General features: G+C 38.8%; 1 non-coding gene across 1 annotated transcript; it reads left to right on the forward strand.

The window, feature by feature from the left end:
- Window positions 1-24,924: 24,924 nt before the first annotated feature.
- On the forward strand, window positions 24,925-25,030 carry LOC122033069. The gene has a single exon (XR_006126332.1). It is a non-coding gene; the product is annotated as a small nucleolar RNA R71 (small nucleolar RNA).
- Window positions 25,031-25,306: the final 276 nt, after the last annotated feature.

Genomic DNA, 25,306 nt, shown 5'->3' on the forward strand with positions numbered 1-25,306 from the left:
CACTATTTAAGCAAAACATATACCTTGACTGCGATCTATAATCATCCTTGTCAGTTTGGAAGCTAACATCGGTGTAACCCTTTACAACAAGCTCTTCATCACCTCCAAAGATCAAGAAATAATCTTGAGTCCTTCTCAAGTACTTAAGAATATTTTTGATTGTTGTCAGTGACCTTCACCTAGTTCTGTCTAGTATCTGCTCATCATGCTTAAAGCATACGAGACATCTGGGCGAGTACAAAGCATGGCATACATGATAGATCTTATAGCAGATGCATAGGGAATCTGATCCATGTGGTCCCTTTCTTCCTTAGAAGAGGGGCATTGAGTCTTCGAAAGATTCACACCATGTGACATCGGCAAGAATCCCTTCTTGGAATTCTCCATGGCAAAATGTTTAAGCACCTTGTCAATATATGTACTCTGGCTTAGGCTAAGTAATTTTTTAGATCTATCTCTATAGATCTTGATGCCTAAAATATAGGTTGCTTCACCTAAGTCTTTTATTGAAAAACAATTTCCAAGCCAAGTCTTCACTGACTGAAGAGTAGGGATATCATTTCCAATGAGAAGTATGTCATCTACATACAATATGAGAAAGATAATTGTGCTCCCACTAACCTTCTTGTAGACACAGGGTTCATCTTCATTCTTAATGAAACCAAATGTTTTGATCGCATCATCGAATCGAAGATTCCAGCTTCTAGAAGCTTGCTTTAATCCATAAATGGATCTTTACTGCTTACAAACCTTTCTAGCATTCTTTGGATATACAATATCCTCAGGTTGTGTCTTGTACACATCCTTGAGAAGATTTCCATTAAGAAATACAGTTTTGACATCCATCTGCCAGATCTCATAATCATAGTAAGCTGCAATAGCAAGTAAAATTCGAATAGACTTGAGCATCGCAACTGGTGAAAAAGTTTCATCATAGTCTATACCATGAATTTTGCTTGAAACCTTTAGCTATCAATCTACCTTTATAGGTATCCATATGTCCATCTGTTAGACTGTATACTGAAAGCCTAAGCTTTTGTAAACATTTATTTTGAATAAAGAATCACATTTGTTCAAATTATCTACATCTGTTTGTAGTTGTTCAATTAATTTATATTGTAGATAACATAGTATGTGGTGTCACATACAGAAGATGATGTTATCAGTACCTTATAAATTATAAACAGTAGCTCACGACCAAAATGGAAAGGAACAAACCATTGGAAGGTCATAGTGTAATTAGGAATTAGTTTATCTTAACTATATAATTACACTAGTACACTAAGAGTGTATTGAGTAGGACCATTAGAGGTCGTTTCTTTTATACTGACTTTATAAAGAAACAAAGACCTCAGTTATTATGGAAGTGTGTGCTCTTAATCCTAATATAATAACAAGCATATATATTTGATATTTATTTCTTTAATTTATCAATGGGTGAGATTTAGTTCGATAAATCAATAAGCCCGATAAGTTGGGAAATGATATCACTTATACTATGTGTTGTTGATTATAGAAGGAAACTGTGTCCTAGTGATCTAGGTTGATAATGTCCTCAAGAAGAGCTCATAAAGATTGTCATGTTAAACCCTGCAGGTGGACTTAGTCCGACATGACGATAAGGTTGAGTGGTACTATTCTTGGACAAAGATATTAATTAAATGAGTTGTCAGTAACTTACTTAATTAGTGGACATTCAACATCTTAAACACAGGGAGACTAACACACTCATAATAAGAAGGAGCCCAAAAATATAATTTGGGATTGGTGCGGTAGTTCAATAATAGTTCTCTAGTGGAATGAATTATTATTGATAAAATTAAGTTGTGTGTTCGGGGCGAACACGGGATGCTTAATTTTATCGGGAGACCAAAACCAATTCCTCCTCTCGGTCCCTATCGTAGACTCTTATTTATAGAGTACTATACCCACGTATACCCACCTTCATACCCATGTTGTAGGGGCCGACCAAGCTAGCTTGTGGATCAAGCTAAGGTCGGCCAAACAATTGGTTCATGGGTGGCCGGCCCTAGCTTGAACCCAAGCTTAGGTGCCCCGCCCTATTAAATTAAAAAAGAATTTTAATTTTAAAATTTTATTATGTGAAAGATATAATTTATTGTAGAGAATAAAAATTAAAATATCCCTTTTAAAAGGTTCTACAAAATATTAAAGAAAGAGATTAAATCTCTTTCCTTATTTGTAGATTGGAAAGATATTTTATTTTTCTTCTTTGTAAATTATTCACATGTTGAAAAATTGAAATTATAGAAATTTCTTTTTATTAACCATGAAGGGATTTTAAAGGAAAATTTTATTTTTTAAAAATTTCCGAAGACAAATAAGGAATTTTAATTGTTGATTGAAAATTACCTTGTTTGCTCTCCATGAGGTGGCCGACCATGACATGAGGGATTAGGAAATTTTGTTTAATTTTTCTTAATTAATTCAAGCCAAAGAAAGTTAAGGAAATTTTATTGTAATTAAATTTTCTTATTTGCCAAAGCTAAGGGTTATAAAAGAGGGGGTTTTGGGAGCCTTCAAGGTGAACAACCTCTATTATTTTCTCCCTCTTTTCTTCCTTGGTGTGGCCGGCCACTTCCCTTTCTCTTCTCTCCATCCTTGTGGCCGAACCTCTCTTCCTCCTTGGTGATCAAGTGGTGGCCGGATTTTAGCTTGGAGAAGAAGGAGAGAAAGCTTACATCCCTTGGAGCTTGGTTGGTGGAAAAAGATCTTCATCTTTTGGAAGCATTGTGCTTGGCCGAAACTTGAAGAAAGGAGAAGAAGGTGCTTTGGTGGTTTCTCATCTCGGAAGATCGTTTCCCACACAACGTCCGAGGTTACAAGAGGAATATGGTAGAAGACCTAGAGGTTTTTTCTTGCAAAAGAAATGGTATACTAGTATTAAATTTCCGCATCATACTAGTTTTATTACTTTGTAAAAATACCAAATACAAGAGGCATGCGATTCTAGTATTTCGAATTTGTTTTCAATGTTGTGTTCTTTTGTTTTTCTTTTCCTTGTGATTTGATTGTTCTTTTTGGTTGACCTAAAGTTATTTAAGGAAATTAAATATTAGCTTTCCTTAAAAGGCTTTGTCTAGGCGGTGGTGGTTGTTCCCATATCCAAGAAGGCCATGTGCCTCGCCATGCAGTCCTGGAAGCCAATTTTGGAAATTAATATTTAATGGAATTAATAACCTAGGTGATCGAACGTGTAAGTTCCGCAGGAGATCCAAGTCTAAACCTAAAGAACAATTAAATTAAGTTTTGAATCAAACGTGTTAAGTTCCGCAGGCGATCCAAGTTTAATTTAAAAGAACACATGGTAGCTAGGAAAAGGTTCAGACCTTTGTACAAAATTTTTGTACAGTGGAACCATTAGGTTTTCCGAGTAGTAACCAACAATTGGTATCAGAGCTAGGGTTTTGCCTCTGTGTATTTGGTATTAGTTTAATTATGCACATGTCATACATAATTTAGGCAGATTAATAGTAGGATGTGCTAACTTTGTGGATGTAGGATCCAACTATTATGGCTTATAGTTATTATGTGTGTGATTGGACCCTTGGACATGTCAAGGGCATTTATTGTATGTGCATGATTGTATTATAAAATACAGCAGGAGTTATATTTAGTTTTAATTAGAATTTTATTGTTTGACCTAGATACATGTACATTCCTTTTATGGAATATAGGATCGATGGATGTTAATTTATTTTATGATCGATCTAGTTTACATGTACATTCCTTCGAGGAATATAGGATCGAAAAATGTAAAATTATATTTATGTCGTGGATCGAATCTTGCAAGGCATGGAACCTTTTGAGGACCAGAGGCGCAGCGGAACAAGGAGCAAGATGGATGCGACAACTAGACCCGGTGGCAGTGGCCAAAGATTGCAGCAGCTAGGGTTGGCGACACACGGAGGACAGCAAGAGATAAAAGCCATAATAGTTGAAAATTAGTTTTTCTATTTATTGCTTTTTATGCTGTGACTATGTGTGCTTGTTAGTATGCATGTTAAGTAGGCTAGCATAGTCAAAATTCCTCACTTTAAATAACTAAGTGGGAGAGAGATTTATTTTAAATAAATTCCACGGTCTCCATTACTGGTTTATAAGTGATGCAACAAGCTTGCGCGTTGGCTCTGAGTGCCTTCCTCCATATCGGATGAGCTTGTCTGTGGATCACTAGATTAAACTTCCATTTTGGATGACTATAGGAAGTTAATTAAGAGCGTGTGATCTTCTCCATCGGAAGGGGCACAATCTTATTAATGGACTTAGTGTCAAGTAATGGTATACACTTAGGCACGTCTAATAGTATCCTCCCCATCAGAGTCACTGCTGTTATTCGTGTGACCAAAGGAAACCAACTATTAATTTTATTTGTTAAAAAGTTAGGTTGACAAGATAATAAAATTAATGGGTTAAACCTTCCTTTTACAAATGTTGAATTTGTATACGTCCACACTATCGTGGCATACAAAATTCACGGTGTTTTAAGGTGTTGGTTAATTTAAAATAGTATTGTTTGAGGAATCAATATTATTCTAAATTTAGAGTTCTGACCAAAAGTTTATTTGTGATTCTTAGGATAACTTTCAACCCACTGGCCATCATACTAAAAGAGAACAGACTTACTGGTCCTAACTACATAGATTGGAAAAGGAACTTGGACATTGTTCTTACTGCCGAAAGCTATAAGTTTGTACTGACTGAACCTTGCCCTAATACACCCAATGGTGAATCTACCCAAGAGGAGATTGAGTATTATAGGAAATGGGTAAAAGCAGATGAGATGGCACGGTGTTACATTTTGGCTTCAATGTCAAATGTATTGCAACATCAACATCAAGATTTACCAACAGCCTATGATATTATGAACAATCTCAAGGAACTCTTTGGTCACCAAGATCGGGCCTTTAGGAAAGAAGCCATAAGGAAGATAATGATGGCCACCATGCAAGAGGGTACTCCCGTGAGGGATCATATCCTAAAGATGATGGCTTATCTAAATGAAATATAAATCCTTGGAGGAGAAATTGATGGGGAAACCCAGATCGATATGATCCTCCAAACACTACCTAGAAGTTTTGAGCAATTCCGCCTGAATTACAATATGAACAAAAGGGTATATTCATTGGTCGAACTACTGACAGAACTTCAGGCAGCAGAAGGTTTGTTTCATCATAATTCTCATATTCACTATGTTGAAAATGGTTCTACTTCTAAACCGAAAGGAAAGAAGAAGAAGAAACAAGTTGGTTCAGCAAAGAAAGTGAATAAATCTCAGAGTACAAGACCTAAAGCTGGAATGAAGAAGCCGAAGGGCAAGTGCTTCATCTGCAAGCAGTCAGGGAATTGGAAGGCGGACTGTCCTCGTAGGAATCAAAACAACAAAGGTATATCTCATGCTCTAGTTGTTGAAACATGTTTAGCGGTGTTATCTACCAGCACCTGGTGTGTAGATACGGGAGCCACTGATCATGTTTGCAATTCCTTGCAGGGGTTCCAGGAAACCCGACGACTAACTGAAGGAGAGATTACCGTCAACATGGGCAATGCTACTTAGGTGGCGGCTGTTGCAATGGGAGACGTCTACTTATCTTTTAATAGGAATAGAAATTTGGTTTTAAGAAATTGTCTTTATGTACCTAGTTTTAGAAAGAATTTAATTTCAGTTTCTAAACTGTTTTTGGATGGATATTCAGTTTCATTTAGTAACGATGTAGTTATTAAGAGAAATAAAGTGATTATCTATTCTGGTGCATTGGTTGGTAATTTATATATACTTTAAATCCAATTTCTCCCACAAAGCAAAATATGGAAATTAATAACACATCTTCTAACTCAGATAAGAGAAAAGAACCTTCGGAAATGAACCAAGCATATCTTTGGCATCTAAGGCTTGGTCATATTAACTTAAGTAGGATTCAAAGGCTTATAGCCGATGGACTCTTGGGTTCATTGGAGTTGGAAAATTTTTCAACTTATGAATCTTGCTTGGAAGGTAAAATGACCAAGAGGCCTTTTAAGACCAAGGGGTATAGAGCCAAAGAAGTATTAGAATTGGTTCATTCTGATTTGTGTGGTCCTATGTCTATCCAGGCAAGAGGTGGTTTTGAATATTTTATCTCTTTTATAGACGATTATTCAAGATACGGATACATTTACCTAATGCGCCGCAAGTCCGAGTGCTTTGATAAGTTCAAAGAATACAAGGCTAATGTGGAGAAACGACTAGGTAAAAGTATCAAGACACTACGGTCTGATCGTGGTGGCAAATACCTCTTAGGAGAGTTTAGGAATTACTTATCAGAGGCCGGGATTTAATCTCAATTGTCTGCACTTGGTACACCCCAACAGAATGGTGTGGCAGAACGAAGGAATATGACTCTTAAGGAGATGGTTAGATCGATGATGAGTTATTCAGAATTACCGAATTCGTTTTGGGGATACGCTCTGGAAACGGCAATGCACATTCTGAACTTAGTACCTTCTAAATCAGTTTTTTCTACTCCCACAGAATTGTGGAATGGGTGAAAACCCAGTCTAAGACATATTCGGATTTAGGGTAGTCCAACACATGTGCTGAAACCAGATGCTGATAAGTTAGAATCTCGTACAGAAGTTCGCGTGTTTGTGGGTTATCCTAGAGGAACGAAAGGTGGTTTATTTTATAGTCCTAAAGACCAGAAGGTCATTGTTAGCACCAATGCCCAGTTTTTAGAAGAAGACTATATAATGGATCACAAACCTAGTAGCAAAGTTGTTCTAGAAGAACTTAGAGAGGACACATCTACTTTAGTACCAACAGTACAAGATGAAATACCACAAGAGACTGCAACACGTGTCACACATGATACACAACCACAGACGATGCCTCGTCGTAGTGGGAGAGTTGTAAGGGAACATGAGAGATTCATGTTTTTGGGAGAGTCTTCAGACTTGATCCTGGGTAAACTTGAACCTGATCCCCGAACATATGACGAAGCACTCCAAGATATAGATGCAGCATCTTGGCAAAAAGCAATGAATTCTGAAATAGAGTCTATGTACTCTAATAAGGTTTGGGAGCTTGTAGAACCACCAGATGGTGTAAAAATCGTCGGATGCAAGTGGATCTACAAAAGGAAAAGAGGGACAGACAGGAAGGTAGAAACCTTCAAAGCTAGGCTTGTTGCGAAAGGGTACACTCAGAAAGAGTGAATCGATTATGAGGAAACCTTTTCACCGGTAGCCATGCTTAAGTCTATTCGGATACTCTTATCCATTGCTGCTCATATGGATTATGAGATTTGGCAAATGGATGTCAAGACAGCTTTCCTTAATAGAAGTCTTGAAGAGAACATCCATATGAAGCAACCAGAAGGGTTCATTGAAAAAGACAAAGAGCATCTAGTGTGCAAGCTCAATCGGTCCATTTATGGACTGAAGCAAGCTTCTAGGTCTTCGAACATCCGGTTTAATGAAGTAATCTAGTCATATGGATTTATTCAGTGTCCGGATGAGTCTTGTGTATACAAGAAGTGTAACGGAAACGTGGTGGTATTTCTTGTACTATACGTAGATGATATTTTGTTAATTGGCAACAATGTCAAGGTATTATCGGACGTAAGGGTATGGTTGTCCAAAAAATTTGATATGAAAGACTTAGGAGAATGTGCACACATTCTTGGGATCAAAGTTATAAGGGATCGCAAGAAAAGAATGTTATGTCTGTCCCAAGCTTCATATATAGATACAATCCTTGCTCGTTTTAGCATGCAGAATTCCAATAAAGGTTTCTTACCTTTTAGGCATGGAGTAGCTCTATCTAAAGAGATGTATCTGAAGACATCAAAGGAGATAGAGGACATGAAAGCAGTTCTTTATGCTTCGGCTGTAGGAAGCCTTATGTATGCAATGCTATGTACAAGACCTGATATCTGTTTTGTCATGGGCATGGTTAGCATATATCAGAGTAACCTTGGACAAGGACATTGGACTGCGGTAAAACATATATTAAAGTACCTGAGAAGGACTAGAGATTATATGCTAGTCTACCAAGCAGACAATTTGCTCCCTGTGGGTTACACGGATTTAGATTTCCAATCAGATATGGACAACAGTAAGTCTACATCAGGCTATGTGTTTACTTTAGGAGGTGGAGCCATTGCATGGAGGAGTGTTAAGCAGAAATGCGTTTCGGACTCAACCATGGAAGCTGGGTATGTAGCAGACTCTGAGGCAGCTAAAGAAACAGTATGGCTCAAGAACTTTCTAATAGACTTAGATGTGATTCCTGGTTTGCCCAAAATCATCACAATTTATTGTGATAATAGCGGTGTAGTTGCAAACTCGAAGGAACCACGAGCCCATAAGGCAAGTAAACATATAGAGCGCAAGTACCACCTGATACGAGATATCGTGAAGCGAGGAGAAGTTGTCATCGCCAAGATTGCATCAGCAGATAACCTGGCAGATCCTTTCACTAAGGCCCTTCCAGCAAAAGCTTTCGATCGACATGTGGAGGGAATGAGAATCAGATGTATGGCAGCAGATATGGTAGCTTAGTCATTAGTATAAAGTGGGAGATTGTTAGAGTGTATACTGAAAGCCTAAGCTTTTGTAAACATTTATTTTGAATAAAGAATCACATTTGTTCAAATTATCTACATCTGTTTGTAGTTGTTCAATTAATTTATATTGTAGATAACATAGTATGTGGTGTCACATACAGAAGATGATGTTATCAGTACCTTATAAATTATAAACAGTAGCTGACGACCAAAATGGAAAGGAACAAACCATTGGAAGGTCGTAGTGTAATTAGAATTAGTTTATCTTAACTATATAATTACACTAGTACACTAAGAGTGTATTGAGTAGGACCATTAGAGGTCGTTTCTTTTATACTAACTTTATAAAGAAACAAAGACCTCAGTTATTATGGAAGTGTGTGCTCTTAATCCTAATATAATAACAAGCATATATATTTGATATTTATTTCTTTAATTTATCAATGGGTGAGATTTAGTTTGATAAATCAATAAGCTCGATAAGTTGGGAAATGATATCACTTATAGTATGTGTTGTTGATTATAGAAGGAAACGGTGTCCTAGTGATCTAGGTTGATAATGTCCTCAAGAAGAGCTCATAAAGATTGTCATGTTAAACCCTGCAGGTGGACATAGTCCGACATGACGATAAGGTTGAGTGGTACTATTCTTGGACTAAGATATTAATTAAATGAGTTGTCAGTAACTCACTTAATTAGTGAACATTCAACATCTTAAACACAGGGAGACTAACACACTCATAATAAGAAGGAGCCCAAAAATGTAATTTGGGATTGGTGCGGTAGTTCAATAATAGTTCTCTAGTGGAATGAATTATTATTGATAAAATTAAGTTGTGTGTTCGGGGCAAACACGGGATGCTTAATTTTATCGGGAGACCAAAACCAATTCCTCCTCTCGGTCCCTATCGTAGCCTCTTATTTATAGAGTACTATACCCACCTATACTCACCTTCATACCAATGTTGTAGGGGCCGGCCAAGCTAGCTTGTGGATCAAGCTAGGGCCGGCCAAACCATTGGTTCATGGGTGGTCGGCCCTAGCTTGAACCCAAGCTTAGGTGGCCGACCCTATTAAATTAAAAAATAATTTTAATTTTAAAATTTTCTTATGTGAAAGATATAATTTATTGGAGAGAATAAAAATTAAAATATCCCTTTTAAAAGGTTCTACAAAAGATTAAAGAAAGAGATTAAATCTCTTTCCTTATTTGTAGATTCGAAAAATATTTTATTTTTCTTCTTTGTAAATTATTCACATGTTGAAAATTTTAAATTATAGAAATTTATTTTTATCAACCATGAAGGGATTTTAAAGGGAAATTTTATTTTTTAAAAATTTCTGAAGACAAATAAGGAATTTTAATTGTTGATTGAAAATTGTCTTATTTGTTCTCCATGAGGTGGCTGACCATGACATCAGGGATTAGGAAATTTTGTTTAATTTTTCTTAATTAATTCATGTCAAAGAAAGTTAAGGAAATTTTATTGTAATTAAATTTCCTTATTTGCCAAAGCTAAGGATTATAAAAAAGGGGGTTTTGGTAGCCTTCAAGATGAACAACCGCTATTATTTTCTCCTTCTTTTCTTCCTTGGTGTGGCCGGCCACTTCCCTTTCTCTTCTCTCCATCCTTGTGGCCGAACCTCTCTTCCTCCTTGGAGATCTAGTGGTGGCCAGATTTTAGCTTGGAGAAGAAGGAGAGAAAGCTTACATCCCTTGGAGTTTGGTTGGTGGAAAAAGATCTTCATCTTTTGGAAGCATTGTGCTTGGCCGAAACTTGAAGAAAGGAGAAGAAGGTGCTTTGGTGGTTTCTCATCTCGAAAGATCGTTGCCCACACAACGTCCGAGGTTAGAAGAGGAATACGGTAGAAGACCTAGAGGTTTTTGCTTGCAAAAGAAAAGGTATACTAGTATTAAATTTCCGCATCATACTAGTTTTATTACTTTGTAAAAATACCTAATACAAGAGGCATGCGATTCTAGTATTTCGAATTTGTTTTCGATGTTGTGTTCTTTTGTTTTTCTTTTCCTTGTGATTTGATTGTTCTTTTTGGTTGACCTAAAGTTATTTAAGGAAATTAAATATTAGCTTTCCTTAAAAGGCTTTGTTTAGGCGGTGGTGGTTGTTCCCATATCCAAGAAGGTCATGTGCCTCGCCATGCAGTCCTGGAAGCCAATTTTGGAAATTAATATTTAATGGAATTAATAACCTAGGTGATCAAACGTGTTAAGTTCCGCAGGCGATCCAAGTTTAATTTAAAAGAACACATGGTAGCTAGGAAAAGGTTCAAACCTTTGTACAAAATTTTTGTACAGTGGAACCATTAGGTTTTCCGAGTAGCAACCAACACCATCCATGTCAGTCTTCACTTTGAAGACCCACTTACACCCAATGGGTTTGATCCCTTCAGGGGGATCAACCAAAGTCCATACTTGGTTAGTGTACATGGATTCTATTTCAGATCTCATGGCCTCTAGCCATTTCTCAGAATCTGGGCCCTGTACAGCTTCCTGATAAGATGTAGGCTCGTTGAGACCAACTAGTACTACATCACCGTTGTCAGACAAGAGAAAAGAATAACTCTCAGACTGACGACGGGCCCTATCAAATCTGCGTAGATCTTGTGCTACTTGAACAGGTTGTTACTCCAAAATTTCTTGTGGTGTAACAAAATCATGATTCATAATATCTTGTGGTACCTATTTAGTTTCCATTAAGGCTTCGGTGCTAGTTTGTGTATCTTGAATTTCTTCAAGATCGACTTGACTCCCACTAGTTTTTCTAGAAATGAATTCCTTTTCTAGAAAGACACCAGTTTTGGCAATAAACACTTTACCTTGTGTAGGATTATAGAAGTAATATCCCTTTGTTTCCTTGGGATATCCTACAAAGTAGCACTTGTCTGATTTGGGTCCTAATTTATCTGAGACTTGTCATCGAGCGTAAACCTCACATCCCCAAATCTTTATGAAAGACATCTTGGGACTCTTCCCAATCCATATTGTATATGGTGTCTTTATCACAGCCTTAGATGGAACGCAGTGAAGTATGAAAGCAGTCGTCTCTAGAGCATATCCCCAGAAGGAAGTAGGAAGTTCTGTTTGACTCATCATCGATCGTACCATATCTAATAAAGTATGATTTGTCCTTTCTGATACACCATTCCATTGTGGTGTGTCAGGTGGAGTAAGTTGAGATATGATCCCACACTCAACAAGATGGTCATGAAATTCTTAGCTAAGGTATTCCCCACCACTATCTGATCGAAGCATCTTAATACGCTTACCTAGTTGATTTTGTACTTCATTCTTGAATTCTTTGAACTTTTCAAAGGATTCTGACTTGTGTCTCATCAGATACACGTAGTCATATCTACTAATATCATTAGTGAAAGTAATGAAGTAATGATAGCCTCCTCTAGCTACTATTCTGAAAGGGTCGCATATATCAGTATGTATGAGTCCTAACAAGTCATTAGCTCTTTCGCTATGTCCACTAAATGGAGTTTTTGTCATATTGCCTTGAAGACAAGATTCACATACTTCATATGATTCAAAATAAAATGAGTCCAAAAGTCCAACCTTATGGAGTTAGGATATACGGTTCTCCTTTATGTGACCTAAGCAGCAATGCCAGAGATATGTTTGGTTCAAATCATTAGACTTGAACCGTTTGGTATTTATGTTATAGATTGGGTTGTCAAAGTCTAGAATATAGAGTCCATTCACGAGATGTGCATTACAATAGAACATTTCATTGAAATAAATGGAACAACATTTGTCTTTTATTACTGATATGGGTTAGGTTTCATGGGTCTCCGATAAGGAAGGGAAAGGAGATAACAAAACGGAGAAGATAGGTCAATATCGGCCGGGATATACCTCCAAGGAGGCAGACCTACATCAATCAGCATATACCTAAAAGGAGGTAAGCTAATATCGGTCGGGATATACCTCAAAGGAGGTAGGCCAATATTGATCGAGACATACTTTCAGGAAAGAAGACCAATATCGGCCGGGATATGCCTCCAAGGAGGCAGACCCACATCGATCAGCATATACCTCAAAAGAGGTAGGCTAATATCGGCCGGGATATACCTCAAAGGAGGTAGGCCAATATCGATCGAGACATACTTTCAGGAAAGAAGACCAATATCGGCCGGGATATGCCTCCAAGGAGGCAGACCCACATCGATCAGCATATACCTCAAAGGAGGTAGGCTAATATCGGCCGAGATATACCTCAAAGGAGGTAGGCCAATATCGATCGAGACATACTTTCTGGAAAGAAAACCAATATCGGCCGGGATATGCCTCCAAGGAGGCAGACCCACATTGATCAGCATATATCTCAAAGGAGGTAAACCAATATCGGCTGGGATATGCCTCCAAGGAGGCAGACCCACATCGATCAAGCATATACCTCAAAGGAGGTAGGCTAATATCGACCGGGATATACCTCAAAGGAGGTAGGCTAATATCGATCGAGACATACTTTCAGGAAAGAAGACCAATATCAGCCAGGATATGCCTCCAAGGAGGCAGACCCACATCGATCAGCATATACCTCAAAGGAGGTAGGCTAATATTGTTGGGTTTTTCGGGCCGCAAAAACCGCTTTTTCGCGTCGCGAAAACCCCGAAACTCCCAAGCCAACGGATCCGTGCGAAGAGTATAGAACAAAATTTTTACATGTACGAGTTTACTAACTAGATCTACTCTTAGATCTATATGTTTAGAAAATTACCCTTGATGCGTGCCCTTTTCGAATCCCGCTCGTCCAAGGAAGTGTCAGATCTCAAGATTGTCAACGTAGACAATCCTCTAGAAGTATCCACACGAACAAGATGTGTTCTCTAACACACAAGGATAGAGAAGAGAACACCACAAGTGTGCTAGCACTTCTTGATGCTCTCAGATGGGATTGGAAGAAGAAGAAAGGAAAAGAAGAGAACACACTCCTCTAAAAAATCTCTATGTGACTTTCACTAACTTTCTTCTTGGATTAGACTCACTCTCCTTTCTTCTCCCTTGCTTGAAACCCACGACCAAGAGAAGAGAAGGAGCAAAATGAGAGCTTGAGGAAGAAGATGATGTGAATGTGAGTGAATGAAAAATTCATTCTCATTCAAAACCAAAAAGGTAACCTCCATTCTCATTAAATGTGGCCATTAAAGAGAATAGATTTGTAACCCCCATGAGGTGGCACACTTTGATGATCTGGCACATCATCATTAGTCCTCCTAATGCCAAATCACTAATGATGTGGCAAATAGTCAAGTCAAACTTGACTCTTCCTCTTCCTCTCAAGTCAAGTCAAACTTGACTTAATCTCTCTCATGGTTGATCTAATCCAACCATTTAATTCAAGCCAATTTAATATAATGAATCTAATTCATTTAATTAAATTGATTCAATGAGTCATAATCTAAATTAGACTCATTGAACACATCAATCAACTTGAGTCAAACTCAATTAGCCCAATTAGGATTACTCTTAATCCAATTTGATTCATCACATGAATCTAATCCTCTTGGTTCATCATATGAACCTAATCTCTATCCACTTGTTCTTTGTGTGTGACCCAATAGGTTCTTGTAACGTTGGCAATGCCCCTAAACCCATTTAGGACCATAAGTAATGAGCGGTATCTAGCAATACATCATTACTACCCAAGTTACAAGAATGTTGAGATCCAACATTACCTTGTGACTACTAATTGTGACTCCTTACAATATATAACAAGTGTCCTTCTATCCTAGACATCTAGATTGATCAATGTGAGGCATAGACCGTGACATCCTCTGATCAATCTAAATCTTGAACTCCAAGTAGAATCACTAAATCAAATGAGCTCAATATCTTATATTAACTCATTTGGGCATGGCCATGCACTTCGTGGTCTCACTCTATCAAGAATATCGATGTCTCTCCCGTCATATAGTAGGGATAGATCCCATCTACATCACTCACATCCCTCCGTATAATTTGTTACGTACCCAGTAATCGCCTTTATAGTCCACCCATTTACGGGTGATGTTTGACGAAACCAAAGTACATAACTCTTTATGTAGGGAACCATGGTGACTTCAGGTCTAAGGACTAGTCGTCATACTAATAGCCACTTGAGAAAATATTTGACACTCATATAACGATCCATGATACTTTCTCATGGCGGGTCATTTAGTATACATTCTCCAATGCATACCCATGTGTTAACTAGATATCTCCATATCCATGACTTGTGAGATCGAGTCATCGAGTTGACCTACATGGTAGTCTTATTGCATTAACATTGTCCCTGAATGTTAATACTCGACTAGTAATGATTAAGAGTAGTGTTCCCTATATCATCTCACTATCGATTCAACCAATTGATTGATATAGGTAAGAACCTTCTACTCAAGGACGTTATTATACTTAGTTTATTTGGCACCAATACAAGTAAGTATAATAACCAAAAATCAAATGCCTTTATTTATATAGAATATGATACAACAAGTCCAAAATACAATCATCAAATGATTGGCTCTAGAGCTCTAGCTAACAATCTCCCACTAGCACTAGTGCCAATCCGTGTAGGCTCTAAGCCCCAATGACCTAGTGTGACCATCATGCTTCCTCAGTGCCAAAGCCTTGGTCAAGGGATATGCGATGTTAGCCTCTGTAGTACTCTGCAAATCTTCACATCTCCTCTCTCAATGATCTCTCGAATGAGATGAAAGCGCCATAGTATGTGTTTGGTCCGCTGGTGTGAGCGAGGTTCCTTCGCCTCTGTTATAGCTCCATTGTTGTCACAATAGAGCTCAATAGGGTCAGCGATACTGGGAACCACCCCAAGTTCAGTGATGAACTTGCGGATCCAAACTGCCTCCTTTGTTGCCTCTAATGCAGCAATGTACTCGGCCTCTGTTGTAGAATCAGCTACTGTGTCCTGCTTCGAACTCTTCCAGCACACAGCACCACCATTAATGCAAAATACGAACCCTGACTGCGATCGATAATCATCCTGGTCGGTCTGGAAGCTTGCATCACTGTAAACCTTTATAGCTAGCTCATCATTGCCTCCATATATCAAGAAATATTCTTTTGTCCTTCTTAAGTACATAAGAATATTCTTGACCGCTATCCAGTGACTTTCACCTGGATCTGACTGGTATCTGCTCGTCATGCATAAAGCATACGAGACATCAGGTCGAGTACATAGCATGGCGTACAAGATAGATCCTATGGCTGAGGCATAAGTGATCTGATCCATGCAATCTCTCTCCTCTCTAGAAGAGGGACCTTGAGCCTTCGAAAGACTCACGCCATGTGACATCGGCAGAAATCCCTTCTTAGAGTTCTGCATGGCAAACCGAAGGAGTATATGTACTCTGACTTAGGCCAAGCAATCTCTTAGATCTATCTCTATAGATCTGTATCCCTAGAATGCGGGATGCCTCACCTAAGTCCTTCATTGAGAAGTAACCCCCTAGCCAGGTCTTGACAGACTGAAGCACAGGGATGTCCTTCCCAATGAGTAGTATGTCATCCACATACAATATGAGGAAGACAACATTATCCCCTACAACCTTCTTGTAGACACAAGGTTCATCTATTGGGTTTTTCGGGCCGCGAAAACCGCTTTTCGAGTCGCGGAAACACCGAATCACCCAAAGCCGTAGATCCGTGCAAGGAAAACCGAACGAAAATTACGAGTACGAGTTTTTAAATATCTAGATCTACTCCTAGATCTATGTGTTAAGAAGTATACCTTGAAGCGTGCCCTTTCGCGTTCTCGCTCGTCCAAGGAATTGCCGGATCTCTAGACCGTCAAGCGTCGGTCCTCTAGAAGTATCCACACGACACGTAGGTGGAGAAAACCTCACACAAAGGTGTGCTAGCACCTTGGTAAGATTCGGCCAAGCAAGGAGGAGAGGGAGAGGGAGAGCTTGAGGAAGAAGAAAGGAGTGAATGAGGAGTTCAATGAAAATGAATTTCATTAACCCCCTAAAGTAGTCGGCCACCTCTCCAAGAGTAACCCCCATTTCTCCTTTAATGCCTCATTAAAGAGAATGGGTATGTAACTCCCATGAGATGGCACACTATGATGATGTGGAACATCATCATTGGTCCACCTAATGCCAACTCACCAATGAGGTGGCAAAAGGTCAAGTCAAAATTGACCTTTGGTCTTCCTTCTCAAGTCAAGTCAAACTTGACCCAATCTCTACCATGGTTGATCTAATCCAACCATTTGATTCGAGCCAACTTAATTTAATGAATCTAATTCATTAAATTAAATTGATTTAATAAGTCATAATCTAAATTAGACTCATTGAATACATGAATCAACTTGAGTCCAACTCAATTAGCCCAATTAGGATTACTTTTAATCCAATTTGATTCATCAAATGAATCTAATCCTCTTGGTTCATCATATGAACCAAATCTCCATCTAATGGTCCTTAGTGTGTGACCCTATAGGTTCTTGTAACGTTGGCAATGCTCTAAACCCATTTAGGAGCATAAGTAATGAGCGGTATCTAGCAACACATCATTACTACCCAAGTTACAAGAATGTCGAGATCCGACATCACCGTTTGACTACTAATTGTGACTCTTCACAATATATGACAAGTGTCCTTCTATCCTAGACATCTAGATTGATCAATGTGAGGCATAGACTATGTCATCCTTTGACCAATCTAAATCTTGAACTCCAAGTAGACTCACAAAATCAAATGAGCTCAATATCCCATATTGACTCATTTGGGCATGGCCATGCACTTCGTGGTCTCACTCTATCAAGAATACCGATGTCTCTCCCGTCATATAGGAGGGATAGATCCCATCTACATCACTCACATCCCTCTGCATAATTTGTTATATACCCAGTATTCGCCTTTATAGTCCACCCAGTTACGGGTGACGTTTGACGAAACCAAAGTACATCACTCCTTATGTAGGGATCTATGGTGACTTCAGGTCTAAGAACTAGTAGTCATACTAATAGCCACATGAGAAAGTATATGACACTTATATAACGATCCATGATACTTTCTCATGGCGGGTCATTCAGTATACATTCCCTAATGTATACCCATGTGTCAACTTGATATCTCTATATCCATAACTTGTGAGATCAAGTCATCGAGTTGACCTACATGCTAGTCTTATTGCATTAACATTGTCCCTGAATGTTTATACTCGACTAGGAATGATTAAGAGTAGTGTTCCCTATATCATCTCACTATCGGTTCAACTAACCGATTGATATAGGTGAGAACCATCTACTCAAGGACATTATTATACTTAGTTTATTTGACACCAATACAAGTAAGTATAATAACCAAAATCCAAATGCCTTTATTAATTTACAAGAATATGATACAATGAGTCCATACAATCATCAAATGATTGGCTCTAAGGCTCTAACTAACAATCTCCCACTAGCACTAGTGCCAATCAGTATAGGCTCTAAGGCCTAATGACCTAGTGTGACCATCATGCTTTCTCTGTGCCAAAGCCTTGGTCAAGGGATCTGCGATGTTAGCCTATGTAGGTACTCTTCAAATCTTCACATCTCCTCTATCGATAATCTCTCGAATGAGATGGAAGCACCGTAGTATGTGCTTGGTCCGCTGGTGTGAGCGATGTTCCTTCGCCTGTGCTATAGCTCCATTGTTGTCACAATAGAGCTCAACTGGGTCAGCGATGCTAGGAACCACCCCAAGTTCAGTGATGAACTTGTGGACCCAAACTGCCTCCTTTGCTGCCTCTGATGCAGCAATATACTCGGCTTCTGTTGTAGAATCAGCTACTGTATCCTGCTTCGAACTCTTCCAGCTGACAGCACCACCATTAATGCAAAATACGAACCCCGACTGCGATCTATAGTCATCCTGGTCGGTCTGGAAGCTAGCATCACAGTAACCCTTTACAGCTAGTTCATCATTGCCTCCATTTATCAAGAAATATTCTTTAGTCCTTCTTAAGTACTTAAGAATATTCTTGACCGCTATCCAGTGACTTTCACCTGGATCTAACTGGTATCTGCTCGTCATGCTCAAAGCATACGAGACATCAGGTCGAGTACATAGCATGGCGTACATGATCGATCCTATGGCTGAGGCATAAGGGATCTGATCCATGCGGTCTCTCTCCTCTCTAGAAGAGGGACCTTGAGTCTTCGAAAGACTCACGCCATGTGACATCGGCAGAAATCCCTTCTTAGAGTTCTGCATGACAAATCGAAGGAGTACCTTGTCAATATATGTACTCTGACTTAGGCCAAGCAATCTCTTAGATCTATCTCTATAGATCTGTATCCCTAGAATGCGGGATGCCTCACCTAAGTCCTTCATTGAGAAGCAACTCCCTAGCCAGGTCTTGACAGACTGAAGCATAGGGATGTCCTTCCCAATGAGTAGTATGTCATCCACATACAATATGAGGAAGACAACTATATCCCCTACAACCTTCTTGTAGACACAAGGCTCATCTTCGTTCTTGATGAAACCAAACTGTTTGATTGCATCATCGAATCGAAGATTCTAGCTCCGAGAAGCTTGCTTTAGTCCATAAATGGACCTATGCAACTTGCATACTCTGCTAGTATGTTGTGGATCTATAAAACCCTCAGGTTGTGTCATGTACACATCCTCGAGCAGGTTTCCATTCAGAAACGCGGTTTTGACATCCATCTGCCATATCTCATAGTCATGGTAGGCTGCAATAGCAAGCATGATCCGAATGGACTTAAACATCACTACTGGAGAAAAAGTTTCATCATAGTCAATACCATGAATCTGCTTGAAACCTTTAGCTACCAAGCGACCCTTATAGATAAGTCCATCCATGTCAGTCTTTCTCTTAAAGACCCACTTACACCCAATAGGTTTTACCCCTTCAAGTGGATCAACCAAAGTCTATACTTGGTTGGTGTACATGGATTCCATTTCGGATCTCATGGCCTCTAGCCATTTCTCGGAATCTGGTCTTATCACAGCTTCCTGATAGGTGGTAGGCTCATCCTCTATGAGCATAACGTCATCATGGTCAGACAACAGAAATGAGTATCTCTCAGGCTGACGACGTACCCTATCAGACCTGCGAAGAGGTATGTCTTCTTGAACCGGTTGTTGTTCCTCAACTCCTTGTGGAACAACATCATCCACAACACTTTGTGGTTCCAGTTCAATTTCCATCGAGGCATCAGTGCTATTGTTCGCATCTTGAACTTCTTCAAGATCGAACGCGCTCCCACTAATCTTTCTAGAAACAAAGTCCTTTTCTAGAAAGACCCCAGTCTTTGCCACAACTACCTTGTGCTGACTGGGAATGTAGAAGTAATATCCCTTAGTTTCCTTGGGATATCCGATGAAATAGCACTTGCCGGATTTGGGTCCTAATTTGTCTGAGACTTGACGTCGTACATAAGCCTCACAGCCCCAAATCCTCATGAAAGACACCTGGGCATCTCTCCTAGTCCATATCCTATATGGTGTCTATATCACGGCCTTGGATGGAACTCGGTTGAGAATGAAAGCTGCCGTGTCTAGAGCATATCCCCATAGATATGTCGGAAGATCTGTGTGACTCATCATAGATCGTACCATATCTAATAAGGTACGATTCCTCCTTTCGGATACACCATTCCACTGTGGTGTTCTGTTACGCTCCGCAAGTGTACGGAAATGTCGCAAGTAATATAAAAGATTATCGTATCCACAGGGACTGGAATAAGCACTAGAAATGTCTCAATGCGAATTAGCTAAACAACTATCCAATCGTTTCAAAAGCAAAGTAAAGGTAAACAAATCTAATCTTAAAGATCAACAAACAAGAGTTTAGTGTTTTGGGTTATGATAAAGGGAGATTCTAGGAGTTTCAGTTTCTTTGTAAGATTTCTTGAATGTAAATGGTTCACCAATTCTTATCCCTCAATTGCCAAACATGTAGAAAGTTGTCGGTTCCCTCTTGCAATAGACAATCGGCTAAGGACTGAGAAATGTATCTAAATAGGATTAATTAGACATGAACCTACGTTGTCCTTACACAGAAGCGCACCTATTACTATGCCTTCCTCGGATATCAACATAGAAGCCCACAACTTATTAATCTATCAAGATACAAGAAGCTAATCATAAAATCCATCCTACTCTATTGAATGTTCCTATTTCCTCTTCAAGATTATCTCTCAAACGTCTTTACACGGGCTTGCACCTGTCACGTGGATCCCTCGGATGATCGAGTGAGAGTTTATCTTTACAAAGTCCATAAGAAATCCAAACAATTAATCAAGAATGAGAATTAAGCACAAATCACCATTAATCATTCAAGATCTAATTGATACAAGCAAGATAATGTCATTGAAACAAGAAAATGGCAAATCCATAAGAGATTACATCAATCCATCATACAAATACTCCCTTAATCCTAGAATACAAGATCTACTCCATGAATCGAGGAAGAATACCCAAAGAAATAGAGATTACAAGCATTTCTTGAATCCCCAATCCAAGAAAACAAGAAGAGGGGGAAAGAGAAAACTTATCTACGAAGAAGCCTTGTCTTCGGATCCAATCCTCGCTCCGGAGTCGAAATCGTCGAGATCTCCCTTAGAATCGCCCAGAAATCCCCCAAGAATGGGAGGAAACCACCAAATCTTGCCTTCTCCCAAAGGGGGAAGGTTTAAATAGAGGCGGAAATCGGGCGCCACACGGCCCCACGACACGGCCGTGTGAGATTCACACGGCCATGTCCTGTTCCTTCTCTGCCAAAGCTGCACGGCCGTGTGGTGCACACGGCCGAGACCCTTCTGCTCTCTGGAAATCTTACACGACCGTGTGGCTCACACGACCATGGGCCATGTGCCTCACACGGCCGTGTGCAGGTCACACCCCCTTGCATGGCCCTTGCACACCCCCTTGCCTGACCCTTGTCATAGCTCTAAATTGCAATGCTTCATTTCAGCGTCTTTTACACCATCAAGATGGGGTTTTTTATGGTTGAAGTCTTCATCTAAGTTGCATATCTTGAAGTTATCTACAACCCGGTATAAAGAACAGCCCAAATCTCCAACCGAGCACAAAGTTATGGCCGTTTTAGTTTTAGTCTGCAGTGCAGAAAACCTCACACGGCCTTGTGAGGTTCACACGGCCTTCACACGGCCATGTGAAGTTCACACGGCCCCAACATGACCCCTACACGGCCTTAACACTCCCATGTGAGTTCTATACGGCCAGAACATGAAGAAAACATAGTTTTGCATGCCCATGTCACTCTGGAAGCTCTAGACTTCATTTAAACTCTGTTTTTGCTCCAAATCACGTCCTGTCAATCAAAATAAGCAAAGAGTAGATCTCTGAACATAATATAATGAAAGTATGATATTCTAATGAAATAGGGTGCAATAAACATAGATTATGCCAATGTAATACAAGTAGATGTGCGTCAAAGTATGCATAAAAGAGTATATAATCTACCCACATCACACCCCAAACTTAAACCTTTGCTTGTCCTCAAGCAAAATGCTGCAGTCTAAATTCATATGTTCTACAACATATTCATAAAACCTAGTGAACTTTCCTAATTCTATCAAAAAGTTTCATTAACAAGCGTGATCATGGAAACAAGTAAAGTATGGTTCAAGCATAAGAATCTTGTGCACAGTGTAAAAGTAACTCAACACCCTTTAAGTTTCAATCCATGTCCTAGTCAAGTCGTCATCAAATTTGAATTTCTAATGTTTTCAGTGAAAGACAAGTAACCAGTGATAGGCACTTACTCACCATTCACTTGGTTCATATTTCTCAACTAACCCAAGGTCTCAAAGGTGTGCTCAATCTCAAGGGAAGCTAAGCAGTCATTTCCCCAGTAACCTAACTCGGTCTCAAAGGGGTGACTTGCTAGATTCCACTCATGACAACTGTTTTTTATATCCCTCTTCTTCTTTTTTTTTTTATAAGTGTTTGCATTGTGCAAAACTTATTCACAAATGTACTTTTAGCACACATGTTGGGATATTTTGATTTTTCCAAATGAGCTTTAATGATTTGAGCCTCATCCAGTAACCAAAATGAAAGTTGAGAAATCACCATGGAAACCAAGTACTAAGCAAACAAGATGAATCATGACTATTTCAATGACATCAACTATTCAAGCATCAAGCACAAGTGTAGTGAAGATAAAATCCTTAAGGTTGAACCAAAACTAAAACTCATCACCATAAGATTCTTAGCTTATTAATGCTTCCCAAGATAGAAAAAAGAACTACACAAAGTTTACTACTAGCATCATTCGAACATCATGAATCAAGACAATAATCGTGCTAACATTTCACTTAAATCCAAGAAAGCATATAAGTGAAGTTTTGATGTTCTCAAGATGTATGCCACAAAAAATCAAAACACAATGCAAGACATAAGCAAAAACAAAAACAAACAAAGCAAATCAAATGCATCTAATGCATCCCCCCAGACTTAAATTTTTCATTGTCCCAATGAAAACTAAAAACAATGTGGAGGAGATTTTAAAAGAAGTTACCAAGTGATGAGCTCCAAATGGTTGACGTTCATGTTTTTAAAGATACTCCTCCATCCAATACTCACATTCCTCCACAACTTTGAATTCTACAACAATAAGATAGACAAGAAAAATTAAGTAGAGGATACATGTTTATTATAAAGAGAGAACTAAAGACATAAAAGAAAATAAGGAAAATGAACTTGGGTTGCCTCCTAAGAAGCACTTGTTTAAGGTCATTAGCTCGACCACCTCATTAGATTCATCTAAATCTTGCTCTTGGAGGGGTAAGATATTTTAGAACCCTCCTACCAAGGGCTCTTATTATGGAGGGAGCTTTCATCAAAGGAGCTACAAAGTAAAGTATAACTCTCTCCATCTTCGTCTTCTTGGAAATTTTTTCAGGTGGTCGAAGACGGTTCAGATTGAGCTTCCAATTATTGGCCCATGTGAAATCTGCACATCCAAAAGAAAAACAAATCTCCCACAAGCATGTTATATAGTATAGAGCTAGAACCATATCAAGATAAGATGAATAAGTAATAAAACTGAATCACATCCAACAAAGTCAATTATAGGTACCTCCATAAAGTTTTCCAAAAGATCACAAGAAATACTAACCTTACTTTGTTGAGAAATACCTGAAATTTCTAAACATGTAGATGTGACTTCCTCTGAATCAAATGATGGTTCTGGCTCTAGCTTAGGTGTTGATGATATCAATGATGGTGATTCTTGAGACTCTACTAGCTCTGTATAAGTCCCTACACATTGTTCCACAACATGATCAATTCTTAAAACCTCTAAGGGTTGTCTTGACATAGGTGGTGATCCTTGAGATGCTGCTTCCACAACACAGCTCCCTACACATTCTTCCATATCATCATCATCAACACATACATCAAAAAATAAACCAACATCTATGTCCTCAATAGGAGAATCAATAACAAGAGGATCAATAACTTCACTTGTAGTTTTAAGTTGATCTACCACATCACATTCATCATCTGAAAATTCGATGTCACTATAACACCTTATAAAATTTTGAGATAGATCTGAAAACTTATTTACCACTACATTATCAATAAAATCCTCATCTGAAAAATCTTCATCTTCATATATATTCAAAAATCTACACTCAACCATATTAGTGTCACAGGATTTGCCGAAGTCTTTATTTTCATTGACCCCCACTAACCTTTGTGGAAAAGGAACCCTTAGTGAAGGTCCTGGGAAAGACTGAACTCCTTTTTCCCAAATTTCCTTTGAGCTTTTGGAGGAGGTCCAACTTGCTTATCTAATGTTGGTGTGATTAATCGTTGAGGGAAAGGTACTTCTGGCCTTTGGGAACTTCCTGGAGAAATGGAACCGAGTTCTTGTGATCTTCTATTATTCTTCTCCTCAATTCTAAACATGTCATTCTTCGAAGTTCTTCATGATTTTTGCCACTTCTCAACCCAACATCATCACACTTTTCATTGGATCTTAACGTGTAGGAGGGGATCTTCTTTAAACCATTTTGAAACAATACTATCAAGCTTTGCCCCCAAATGTTTGAACTCCTCACTCTGTGACTTGTGAATTTCAACATTTTTAGGTGGTTGAATTTCATTTTGTTTGACAGGCTCTCTTACATTTATAGCTTGCACTTTTTGAATATCTGAGGGAAATTCCATCCAACTTTTGTTCGACCATTCATGGAGGTTCAATGTCACTTGATCAATTAACGAATAAGCTTCATCTACACTTTTGTCCATAAAAGAACCTCCAACTGATGAATCCAATAAAGTCTTGTCTGAGAAAGAAATTCCCCCATAGAATATGTGCAAAATCAACCATTTTTCAAAACCATGATGAGGGTACTGTCTTTGAAGACTCTTGAATCTATCCCATGCTTCAAATAATGATTCTCCATATGCCTGAGAAAAATTTGTTATGTAATTCCTCATATACACTATTCTACTTGGAGGGAAAAAATGATTCAGAAATTGCTTCTCCAATTGTTCCCAACTTGTGATGCTTTGAGGACAGAGAGAATATAGCCAAGTCCTTGCTTTATCTTTGATACTGAAAGGAAATGTCATCAATCGAACTGCATTTGCTGATACTCCTTCACATTTCACCAAATCACAAATCTCTAAAAATGTTTCAAGATGCAGATAAGGACTTTCTGATACTTCTCCTCCAAATTTGTGACCTTGTATCATGAAAATTATCTCTGGGTCTA

This window comes from Zingiber officinale, chromosome 11A (assembly GCF_018446385.1).
Source record: "Zingiber officinale cultivar Zhangliang chromosome 11A, Zo_v1.1, whole genome shotgun sequence".
NCBI classification, from domain to species: Eukaryota; Viridiplantae; Streptophyta; class Magnoliopsida; order Zingiberales; family Zingiberaceae; genus Zingiber; species Zingiber officinale.